At 44.7% G+C, this 13,238-nt stretch overlaps 1 protein-coding gene across 6 annotated transcripts in view; it reads right to left on the bottom strand.

The window, feature by feature from the left end:
* Positions 1-13,238, bottom strand: part of DUSP9 (dual specificity phosphatase 9) — a 264,483-nt gene that overhangs the window by 142,234 nt on the left and 109,011 nt on the right. The window lies entirely within an intron of this gene.

The following is a 13,238-nucleotide window of genomic DNA, read 5'->3' as shown; positions in this document are numbered from 1 at the left end:
TTCTGTCGGTCACCCCTTCTACGATTCAATGGGGCATGATCTATTACTTGTACCCTCAACTGGGTAACTGAATGGCCATATTCTTTAAAATTACTAGAGACTGCCTGATCCCCATCTCCCTTTCTAATCGCGCTCTAATGCGACGAAATTCTATCTTTAAGTGGTTGGGTTGTTTTTCCCACATACCCTATGCCACATGGGCATTTAAGAAGATAGACGACAAATATCGACTCGCAATTGTAACAACTGTTCACATACAATTTACGTCCGCTAGAGGGATGGGTAAAGCAGTCTCCTTTACTAACCAGACTGCTCATGTGGCAATACAAGCACGGATAAGTACCTCTTCTAACTCCTTTTTCTTTAGGTTGTTCAAACGTATGCATAACTTTATCCATAATGGTTGGTGGACGTCTATAAGACAACAACGGTGGGTTCCTAAATTCATCAATATGGGGAAAAGCATCCTGTATAATTTTCCAATGTTTTTTAATGGCCACTCCTATCCGTTCACTCTAACTATTATAGGTTGTTACCAGAGGAATTCTAGGGCCTATTCAATTCCTACGCCTCATTTTTTTTCTTGTATACAATTCTTCAGGGTACCCCCTCTTTTTAAATCTGGCCTGCATCTGTTCAATCCTTTCTACCCGTTTCTGTGGATCTGCCACTAGTCTTTCCACCCTAGTTATTTGTCCACTAGGGATGTTATCTCTTATGTGTTTCGGATGGAAACTCCCATATTCCAATATGGAATTGTGATCTGTGGATTTGGTATACAGGTCTGTGAGAAATCCATCACCCGACCTGTACACCATAGTATCCAAAAAATACACTTCATCGGTTGCCACATGCGCAGTCAAAACTATCGGTGGACACAAAGTTCTCAACTCACTAATAAAATCTTCCAGGGTCGAACGTGGCCCCGCCCACACGCAAAATATATTGTAAATATATCTTCACCAGCATTTTGCATGGTGGCGGAAAAGGGCACTACCATATACAAAGGCCTCCTTAAATTGGCCCATGAACAAATTTGCGTAGGACGGGGCCACATTTGACCCCATAGCTGTCCCCCTGCACTGTACATAAAATTGGCCTTCAAACAAAAAATAGTTCTCCTGAAGTATAATCCGAAGCATCAACGTTTCACACCCTGATTGGTGCTTTTACAAGGCTGAGATGCTGACAGCCATTTTGTGTCCTGTTGACACTTGTTCTGGAAGGAGGGGAACAGTGGCTGCATTTTTTGTGGTGGTGGGAGGTCTATGGCCATAGTTCCTATTGCAGGGTTATACTGGTCTGACACAAGTTGGGAGCATGAGTATTATGCAGGCACATGTGCAATGTGGGTGGTAAGCTGAACGCCAAACTTGTCCTGGTGGAGGGGAATGCTGTGGCGGAGGAGGAGGCAGTGGCATAGCTAAGGAGCTGTGGGCCTTGATGCAAGCTTTACATTGGAGCCCCCCAAGCACTCTATACATAACAATTGATACGACGCAACAAAACCTGCCAAGGCCTACTACAGTGTCAGAGGTGCAAGAAGGGGATGGGGAACAGTGTGTTAATGAGTACCAATATTCTAAGCATCTATAGAAGTGATTATTACCAGCAAAGGACCAATAGAGAACTAATCATGCAATTGAGGGAGGGCCCCTATTGCTACGCCCCTGGGAGGAGGGGTTATGCCGACACTTGTGGGTGCATGGCTATACTTGGTAGAGGGCCTGCTTATCTCTTTGACTGCAGTAGTATTTTAATTGCAGACCTGAAATAAGCATGCGGCTAATCCAGTCAGACTTCTGTCAGAAACATCTGGTGTGCATACTTGTTGTTCATGGTTTATGGCTAAAATAAAAATGGCCTCCTTTCCGCTCTCAGTACAGGGGCCATATGCAATTAACTTTATCTCCTGAGTTTATCTCCAAGGTGATGTTTTTAAACTTGTTAATAAAATGCCTTTTAAGCCACTAGCAAGCAAGAAAATACTCAAAATAAGTTTGATAGTACATTTTCACCTACTTTTTGGTACTTTTTCGATTACAAAATCTATTTTTAAAAAGTCGTTGAAAAATTATCTCCTAGGAGAAAACTCAGGTGAAAAAGTGAATTGCATATGGCCCCAGGTGTCTTTTAAGATGGATTTCTGAATAGGGGTCCCCATGGGGAAGGTGTAGAACCTAAGTAGAGCACCCATGAAATTTGTGAATTATTTTATGCATCTGACAAACTCTGGACAGCACATTGACTAGCTTTTGCTCTTAAGGGGCCCATACACCTAACGATTTTCCCGCCGATATACAGCAGATTCGATCACTGTGATCGAATCTGCTGTGAAATCGTTGCGCAAACGCTGACAGAACAATCTATTTCCGTCCTCGGCGATAGCGATGTTCGAATGCCGACGACCGACGCAATACAGCGGCAATACATTACCTGCACCGGCCAGCGCGAGTCCCTGCTGTCACCGATGTCTTCTTCTCCACTGGGTTCCACACCGGCTGGCTTCACTTCCTGTCCCGGCAGGAAGTTTAAACAGTAGAGCGCCCTCTACTGTCTCTACTGTTTAAACTTCCCCAGACAGAAAAAAGGGAAGCCAGCCGGTCCGGAACCCAGCGGAGAAGAAGACAGTGGTGACAGTGGGGACCCGCGCCGGGCGGAGCAGATAATGTATGCAGGGAGGGGGGGGGGGGGGGGGGCAGTGGCAGTACCACCACAGATTGTTATCGGTTTCAGGCTGAAATCTATTCACAATCTGTTTGCAGTAAAGGTGGCCATACGATCCCTCTCTGATCAGATTCAATCAGAGAGGGATCTATCTGTTGGTCGATCTGATGGCAAATCGACCAGTGTATGGCCACCTTTAGAGAAATCGCATCAAAGCTGCAGCAAGAGGGGAATCTGGTCTACACTTATCAGGCAAAGACTGAATTCAGAAATGTTCTAATACATACACTAAATGAACATAAAGCGCACATAGACATATGACTATGGTAGGGATTAGATTGTGCACCCCTCTGTGGGACAGTTGAGTGACAAGACTATATACTCTGTACAGGGCTGTGGAAGATGGCGGCACTATATAAATACTAAATAGTAATAATGTGGAAATTCTCTACATCTGACCAATGATGGTTTTCTGGTCGCCACAATGTACCACAATGACCTTTTGCCATGTGTGTGCTGCAGTGATGTGTCAGCCGAGGCAGAAGAAAAGTCACAGCAAGCCATGCAATGTAAGATTCAAGCAAGGATAGAAAAATCTTACACGCACTGTCATTTTAGTTCAGGAACTACCTGCCTATGGCCACTTTAAGATGGGGAGGCAGCTCATTTACATTAAAGGGAACCAGAGAGGAATGATTTGAAAAATAGAAAAAAGATTTTATACATACCTGGGGGTTCTTCCAGCCCCATAAGCCTGGATCGCTCCCACACCGCTATCCTCTGCTTCCTGGATCCGCCGGTACCGGGCCCCGTCACTTCCGGCGGGCGCGGCCAATTGTCCGCATTACAGGGGCTCCCTCCATACCTGTACGCATGCGGCTGCGCAGTAAGCAGCCACACGCGTACCTGTATGGAGGGAGCCCCCTGTGATCCGGAGAATTGGCCGCGTCCGCCGGCCGACTGGCCGACTCGCGGCAATGACGGGACCCGGAACCGGCAGATCCGAGCAGCAGAGGACGGCGGCGTGGGAGCGATCCAGGCATATGGGGCTGGAGGAAGCTCCAGGTATGTATAAAAGCTTTTCTTCATCCTCTCTGGTTCCCTTTAAATGATGGCTGAAAATAATGAATTAAGGAATATATCGCCTGTCATCATTTAAAGGATATGTGTGCTTCTAAAAACAATCACAGGCATTGAAAGAGCTACCTGAATTGCAGCAAATTATTAATGTTTCATTATCTTTCCTATTGCTTAAAGTGTACCAGAGCTGAATATTTAAAGAGATTTTATACATACCTGGGGCTTCCTCCAGCCCCATCCGCTCCGATCGTCCCCAAGCTCCACGCTCCCACATCCTCCACTGGTTGCAGCTTTGGGAACTGGGTCCCCGTAGGAGAAGTGAGCTGTTTGCGTATCTCTCCAGCAGCCGCTAGAGAAATACGTAGAGGGCGCATGTCTCCAGTGGAGGACGGCAGCGTGGGAGTGATCGGAGTGGATGGGGCTGGAGGAAGCCCCAGGTATGTATAAAATCTTTTTAAATATTCACACTGAAGCGAAAAAAAAAATATGATATAATGATTTGTATGTGTAGTACAGCTAAGAAATAAAACATTAGGAGCAGAGACATAATGGTTTCCAGTACTGGAAGAGTTAAGAAACTCCAGTTGTTATCTATGCAAAAGAGCCATTGAGCTCCACGACTTTCAAAGTCACAGAGAGCTCTGTCTTCTGAAGCTTGTATTATGGAAAAAAGGACACGGCACTTTGAGGCTGAAAGCAGCAACAAGCTGTATTGGAGCAGCAAGGTAATACACACAACGTTTCGGGCTGAGCCCTTCCTCTTCTGAAGCTTGTTATCTCAAGTGTCAGTCATTGTATTTTTTCTTCTGCAGAGGACAGGTCAGTAGTTCACTGGTCTGCTCTATAAAATCATTTAGAATGATGAGTAGTGTGTAAACTGCAAATATTAGAGAATGATGGAATGTTATAAAAAAACACTATATAACGAAAAATAAAAATATGAGAATATTTTCTTTGCTACTAATGTTCTAGTAATTATCCGTACTACACAACCAATTCATTATATCATTATTTTTTTGTGCTTCAGTGTCTTTTTAAACTATTTTTGAAAGCGGGGTTATTACTTCCCACCAGGGGGAGTTATTAGTTGCCCACAAGAAGGTTCTTTATTCCCTCCCGGGGGGAGTATTAATTGTTGCGACCGGTTACAAAAATTTTCACCACACCGGAAGATAATGGCTTACAGATGAAGAGTTCAATCCTAGCCCAGCTTGTTTCTACACATCCTAATTTTTAAACCACTTCACCTCCGTACACGTGCCAGATAAAACTCAGCCAAGAATTCAGCATGTGCAAAGCAGCTAATGCCACCCCCCCCCCCCCCCCCACCCCTTGGGCAGAGATCCCACTTGGCGGACCACTTTGGATAAGTTACTGCCGAGAGCTCCCAACTTACCCCACCTGCCACGCATCATCACAAAATTGCTGCATCGCTGTCCCTCCACCCCATGCATAGCAAAAGTACATGTTACTAACCTGCTGGCTATTCCCATCAACTTTTTATCCGTCCCCATCCTTGCTTCATCAACGTTCTCTCCATCCCCATTCCTTCTCTATCAACTTTCTATCTGTCTGTCATCTCTACCCTATTCCCATTGACTTTCTGTCTGTCTCCACCCTATCCCATTGACTTTCTCTTCATCTCCATCCCTTCTCCTTTCTCTTTTGCAGATTAAGTACAGAGTAAGTGCAGGGAGAAGTGTATTACTTACCTTCTCCAGTGCTGTGTCGAGTCTGCTCTTCTTCCTGGCAGCCACTCGCTCTGTGCTTGCATACTGCTAGCTTCCAATGCTTCCAATGTCACATGATTTGGGAGCTGAGCATGCAGAATACAGCGTGCGGCTGCCATGAGGAAGCAGCACTGGAGCAGGTAATTATTACATTACACACTGCATTTAATCTGCAAGATGGGGTAGCGGAGGGGGTGAGGGGAGAGGTTTGCATGACTGTCCATGTGTGTGTGTGCTTGTAAGGAAAGGGAGGGGGGGGGGTCAGGGGGCCCCATGACAAAATTTCCGTTGGGAGCCCTGGGGGTTGTTGGTAAACCCCTTGTGGCTTAATAGTGTACCGGTTAAAGACTGTCTCTGACACAGGAGACCAGGGTTCCTGTTCAGTAAGCCAGCACCTGTTCAGTAAGGAAACCTTGGGCAAGACTCCCTGACACTGCTGCTGCCTATAGAGTGCATCCTAGTGGATGCAGCTCTGGCGGTTTGAGTCTGCCAGGAGAAAAGTGTAATATAAATGTTCTGTATCTAGTACTTGTCCATATATATTGATACACTATATCGATCCACTGAAAATATGCCTATTTTTTGTGTAGGATAGTTTAATTAGGGGTGGAGTTTACTCATAGTGAATATAATTCTATCACGCTGATACATGATGAGGTAACGTACAAGTGTATACACAAACAGTAGTACGTAAAGGGTAGTCGGGATCAGGCCGTAGTCGTACACAAAGTCAGAGGTATCGAGGTACAGAGTAGCAAGGCAATATCGTAGGCAGGGTCATACACATACACATAAGTCAGAACACGTGTATCAGATGGCAGTGGTACAGAAGGACGAGACAAGAGCGAGGTCAAGAGGCAGGCAAAAGTCGGTACACAGATAAATATACCATAAGATGTTACTTCAATATACAGTGGCTTGCAAAAGTATTCGGCCCCCTTGAAGTTTTCCACATTTTGTCAAATTACTGCCACAAACATGCATCAATTTTATTGGAATTCCACGTGAAAAACCAATACAAAGTGGTGTACATGTGAGAAGTGGATCGAAAATCATACATCATTCCAAACATTTTTTACAAATAAATAACTGCAAAGTGGTGTGTGCGTAATTATTCGGCCCCCTGAGTCAATACTTTGTAGAACCCCCTTTTGCTGCAATTACAGTTGCCAGTCTTTTAGGGTATGTCTCTACCAGCTTTTCACATCTAGAGACTGAAATCCTTGCCCATTCTTCTTTGCAAAACAGCTCCAGCTCAGTCAGATTAGATGGACAGCGTTTGTGAACAGCAGTTTTCAGATCTTGCCACAGATTATCGATTGGATTTAGATCTGGACTTTGACTGGGCCATTCTAACACATAGATATGTTTTATTTTAAACCATTCCGTTGTTGCCCTGGCTTTATGTTTAGGATCATTGTCCTGCTGGAAGGTGAACCTCCGCCCCAGTCTCAAGTCTCTTGCAGTCTCCAAGAGGTTTTCTTTCAAGTTTGCCCTGTATTTGGCTCCATCCATCTTCCCATCAACTCTGACCAGCTTCCCTGTTCCTGCTTAAAAGATGCACCCCCCGAGCATGATGCTGCCACCACCATATTTGACAGTGGGGATGGTGTGTTCAGAGTGATGTGCAGTGTTAGTTTTCTGCCACACATAGCGTTTTGCATTTTGACCAAAAAGTTCCATTTTGGTCTCATCTGACCAGAGCACCTTCTTCCACATGGTTGCTGTGTCCCCCACATGGCTTGTGGCAAACTGCAAACGGGACTTCTTATGCTGTTAACAATGCCTTTCCTCTTGCCACTCTTCCATAAAGGCCAACTTTGTACAGTGCATGACTAATAGTTGTCCTATGGACAGAGTCTCCCACCTGAGCTGTAGATATCTGCAGCTTGCCCAGAGTCACCATGGGCCTCTTGACTGCATTTCTGATCAGCGCTCTCCTTGTTCGGCCTGTGAGTTTAGGTAGATGGCCTTGTCTTGGTAGGTTTACAGTTGTGCCATACTCCTTCCATTTCTGAGTGATCGCTTGAACAGTGCTCCTTGGGATGTTCAAGGCTTTGGAAATGTTTTTGTAGCGTAAGCCTGCTTTAAATTTCTCAATAACTTGATCCCTGACCTGTCTTGGACCTGTCTTGTGTGTTCTTTGGACTTCACGGTGTTGTTGCTCCCAATATTCTCTTAGACAACCTCTGAGGCCCTCACAGAGCAGCTTTATTTGTACCGACATTAGATTACACACAGGTGCACTCTATTTAGTCATTAGCACTCATCAGGCAATGTCTACAGGCAACTGACTGCACTCAGATCAAAGGGGGCCAAATAATTATGCACACACCACTTTGCAGTTATTTATTAGTAAAAAAAAATGTTTGTGTGAGAGAACGCGGAAAAGCCACCGCGTGTACTGACAGCAAGGCGGCTGATTCCGCGTCCAACGTGGCGGTCTGCACACGGAAGCGTGCATCTAGTGACATGGCAGAACGCGGAAAAGCCGCCACATGTACTGACAGCAAGGCGGCTGGTTCAGCGTCCAGCGTGGCGGTTTGCACGCAGCAGCGTGCAGCTGGTGTGGGTGAGCCTGTTAGTTCACACAGGTTTAGGAATACGCGCGCGCGCGCGCGCTGAAAGGCAGAACTTTTATGATGGTCAAGAGGGATCAGCTGACCAGGCCGGTCAGCTGACCTCAGAGCTGGTAACCATTGGTTGATCACTTTAGGGTGGCGCCAGAGAGCACTGCTCTATATATGGTTACTGCTGGCCACTCTCAAATTGTCTGCCGTTGCGATCACTACGTGGAAGAACTCAGACCTTAGTCAGATCCAACAGTGTGTTTGAACCAGGAGGACCTGGGAATTCACACTGAGCCAGATTACTTGTGTTATTATTCTGTTATACTTCAGACTAGTTTCAGGGTGTAGAGACCACGGACCTCACACCGAAGACTAGGGAACTTGTGTTATTATTCTGTTATACTTCAGACTAGTTCCAGGGTGTAGAGACCACGGACCTCACACCCAAGACTAGGGAACTTGTGTTATCATTCTGTTATACATCAGACTAGTTCCAGGGTGTAGAGACCACGGACCTCACACCCAAGACTAGGGAACTTGTGTTATCATTCTGTTATACATCAGACTAGTTCCAGGGTGTAGAGACCACGGACCTCACACCCAAGACTAGGGAACTTGTGTTATCATTCTGTTATACATCAGACTAGTTCCAGGGTGTAGAGACCACGGACCTCACACCCAAGACTAGGCATTGTTTGATATTTGTTATGACCTGTTGCTTTCCTGACTATCCCTCTGCTTTCTGATTCGGTACCACGCATATCTGATATCACGTTGCCAAACCCTGCCTAACTTGGATACCGAATCAGCCTTCTGTCTTTATACTTTATCTGTCCGTGTGTTGCCGACCTGGCTTGCCCGACCTCGAGAGCTATCTCTCTCCATTAAGAGATAGTCTCCAAGATCAGTCAGTGACATCCACCTTCAGGTATCACTCACTCTCTGGTCCTTCCTACCCTTAGCCTGACTCCACCCCTTGGAGAGTCTCAGGCTGCTGAAAGGTTTCTGTACTCTCCATAGCAGTGTCTTCTGTACTGCTTAGGGTCACCTGTTCTTCAGGTGGGTTGCTCAGAGTCATACTGTTACACCAAACACTCACCATATATATCTAGAGGTGTCCAGAGGTTAGCACTATATCTGTATTATTGGTGATTTTGCAGATCATCCATAATCAGGTATAGATCTGTATTCTTGGTGATACTGCAGATCACCAATAATCAGATTCTCTCTGAGTGCAGACACCGATCGTTACAGTTTGGAATCATGTATGATTTTCGTTCCACTTCTCATGTGTACACCACTTTGTGTTGGTCTTTCATGTGGAATTCCAATAAAATGTATTAATGTTTGTGGCAGTAATATGACAAAATGTGGAAAACTTCAAGGGGGCCGAATACTTTTGCAACCCACTGTATTACGATAATATATAATATAACTACAAAATACAAGACTGACTAACTATAGTACATATATATTGTGCGTCTACACAATATATTAATGTAGCTCTCGAATCTCACTAGCTAGGCCAAGAACCAGCGAACTGATTAGTATCAAGGCCAACGAACAAGTGAATACTCTGGCCTTAAATACCCAGGAGGCAGAGCACATGTCCAGCCCCCAGAAATGACAGCACTTCCTGCAAAAAGGTGTCATCACACACGCCTCCTCAGCCTATAAAGACAGCTCTGAGCTGCGCGCGTCCTGCCAGAACCAACACGCCGACCCACATCTATAGGGGGATGCCTTTGATCAAAGAGGAAGAGGAAGCTTCCTCCAGCAGATGCAAACTATCAGAGCAGCTTTCAGAGACCACACCAGGTAAGTTTGTTACAAATTTATTGTTTTAGGTATGGACAAATGCAATTTCAACTTGAAAAGCTTATTTATTTCCAAAGATAATACTTATAATTTACACTAATCAACATGATTGCTTTGAGCATTTGCCTTGGTTAATTTTGGATTTAGTTGGCCTTTAAAGAGAAACTCCAACCAAGAATTGAACTTTATCCCAATCAGTAGCTGATACCCCCTTTTACATGAGAAATAGAATGATTTTCACAAACAGACCATCAGGGGGCGCTGTGTGACTAATTTTGTGCTGAAACCCCTCCCACAAGAGGCTCTGGTACCATACGGTACTCTGGGCAAACTGCCACAATGTAACAATGTTCACAGACAGGAAATGGCTGTTTAGAGCTGTCTGTAACAGCCAGAGCAGCTAGAAACAGCTACATAACTTGCCCACAGTAACAATGTCACCATGTAATACATGTCAGAATGTGAATCTGGGAGAGGAAAGATTTTACAATGGGCAAACACTGACTAAATCATTTATACATAATTATGGTAAAAATGAAGCACTTTTTTTATTAAATTATTTTCACTGGAGTTCCTCTTTAAAGGGAGCTCAAAATAAAAACGAAATCGGTACTCACCTGGGGCTTTCTGCAGCCCAGTGTAGGTCGGGAGGTCCCACGGCGTCCATCTGGCTCTTCTCCCAGGGCCTGGCCAGAAATGGCTCCGCGGCGGCTCCCGGCGAAACTGCGCCCGAGTGTCGGGCTCCTTCTTCCTGAACACCACGTCTGTCGTCACCACGCCGGCCACTTCGTGTCATCACGGCGGCCGGCATGACAGTACTGCGCATGCGCAGGTGAGTCCCGATTTTGTTTTTATTTTGAGTTCGGAGTCCCTTTAAAGGATACCCGATGTGACATGTGACATAATGAGATAGACATGTGTATGTACAGTGTGCCAAGCACACAAATAACTAGGTGGTGTTCCTTTTTTTTTCTTTCTCTGCCTGAAAGAGTTAAATATCAGGTATGTAAGCAGCTGACTCGGACAGGAAGTGACTACAGTATGACCCTCACTGATAAGAAATTACAACTATAAAACACTTTCCTAGCAGAAAATGACTTCGGAGAGCAGGAAAGAGATAAAAAGGGTCAATTGTTTATAAATTTCAGCTCTGGCATACTTCAATGAATTTTTCATTGAGCAAAAACAATAAAATAGTTAAAACTTAAAAAGTAGATTTAAACATAAAAAAAATTGTGAAATATCTTAAAAAGTCATTTTTAGGAGAAGGAGGATAGATACAATCGTTTATTTTTGCCTCGGTTGTCCTTTAACTATGAAGTGGTATACTAACGGATTGGCTATATGTATAGGTAGAAGGTAGAACAGTAAACCCTCTGGAGGACTCATCTTGTCTGGCAGTGAAAGGTTTAAACTGACTTCATGTCTTGCTTGTAGGTTGAACCTTGAAGGTCCACTGTATTCCATTGTTCTGAGGCCTGTCTGCAGATTACTCACAGATGTAAAGAGAACCAAAGTCATCTAAACTAGCCAGATCACGGCATAATTACCCCGCTGCATTCCTGGAACCCGCTTTTGTCCGGTGCTAATAGGAAGCGTTACGGTACCTCTGAGCTTAAACCGCTGGTCTTTTTTTTTGTACTTGCTTTGAAAAAGTGGCCATACTTCGGTACAAATCCATCATTTAAGTGATAAAAGGCAGAATTAGTCTAATCAAACCTAATCTGCCTCTCGGCAGGCCTGCATTCTGTCAACGGCACTCCGGTAAGAAAAAACAAAGAATAACAAAAACTAGTAGGGGGAACACAACAAGCAGGAGAGGTGAACACAGCCTGTCCTTATTTTAACTTAGCACAACCAGACTTCTGGGAAAGGTTTAGCATTGGTGATGCACAGAGAAGTCTACAATGCATTTAAGAGACATTTCTCCGAAAGGGGATGGGGATAAATTTCCGTGGTATGTGACAGATTATGTGTTTAAATGTAGGGCTATGCCTTCCATTGCAACCATATAAGGAAAAGCCTTGATTGCGAAGAATCCTTGTCGAAGGGGCCTACTTATGGAGGAAGATCATAATCTTTTGCTAAACACAACTGAATGTTTTGTTCTATATGGAAAACAATGAGATGACTACTTACTCACTACACAATATTAGATTAACTCTTGTGAAAGTCTATATGTGTCAATTTCTCATTTTTCCATACTTACCGAATTTCATTTAGACATCATGAATAGAAAATTAGGAGCAAAAAAAAGCGTCTCATATTTTTATTTTTTAGATACATAGCTTTTTTTTATAACATTGCATCATTCTGTCACAGTTGCAATTTTAAAACCACACTCTGTCTTTTAAGCTATAAAAAAAGCAGTAATAATGACCCTTTGCACTTTCCTGCAGTAAAACCTTCTTGTCAAACTGTCTCTCACTGTTTCTTGGCTATTTAAAGAGAGTCTGAAGCGAGAATAAATCTCGCTTCAGACCTCATAAATAGCAGGGGCACGTGTGCCCCTGCTAAAACGCCGCTATAGCGCGGCTTAACGGGGGTCCCTTCACCCCCAAATCCCCCTCGATACACCCGGGGAGCGCTTCCTGGTTGGGGCAGGGCTAACCGCCGCAGCCCTGCCCCATGCGCGTCTGTCAGTGCGTATCTCCGCCTCTCCCCCGCCCCTCTCAGTCTTCCTTCACTGAGAGGGGCGGGGGAGAGGCGGCGATGCGCCGCTGACAGACGCGACTGGAGGCAGGGCTGCAGCCGTTAGCCCTGCCTCCAGGAAGGGAAATTCTGCGACCTTTTTACGACACACTTTTGCGGGGGGTGGGTTGGGGGTGAAGGGACCCCCGTTTAGCCGCGGGATAGCGGCGTTTTAGCAGGGGCACACGTGCCCCTGCTATTTATGAGCTCTGAAGCGAGATTTATTCTCGCTTCAGAGTCTCTTTAAGTATCTCAGAAAACAGGACTGTATTCCACCCAAGTTGGGCCAAATAGGTCAGAGAAGCTCTTTTGCATGGATAATAACTGACGTTTTTGAAATCTTCCTGTATTGGAAAACAATATGAGACTCTTTTCTTTGCAACTAATGTTATATTTCTTAGCTGTACTACACATAGAATTCATTATCTCATAAGTTTATTTTGGCTTCAGTTTTGCTTTAAAAATTACATGGACAAGTATTTACACCTGTCTGTTTTTCCAAAGGGTATAAGGTCACCAGGTAAGAAGGGGCTATGACACTGACTTGTGACATAATGATTTATTAACTCCTCAGTAGACAGGAGAGCGTTGGGCCTCTGCGTTTCCACAGAGAAAGAGAGGGTGTTAGATGCAGAAAAAGACCCAAACGAAACACTGAAATGGTAACATGACTGCAAATCCA

The sequence above is a fragment of the Hyperolius riggenbachi genome, chromosome 8 (assembly GCF_040937935.1).
Source record: "Hyperolius riggenbachi isolate aHypRig1 chromosome 8, aHypRig1.pri, whole genome shotgun sequence".
In the NCBI taxonomy this organism is placed as follows: domain Eukaryota; kingdom Metazoa; phylum Chordata; class Amphibia; order Anura; family Hyperoliidae; genus Hyperolius; species Hyperolius riggenbachi.
This window is presented reverse-complemented; position numbering and strand designations above follow the sequence as displayed.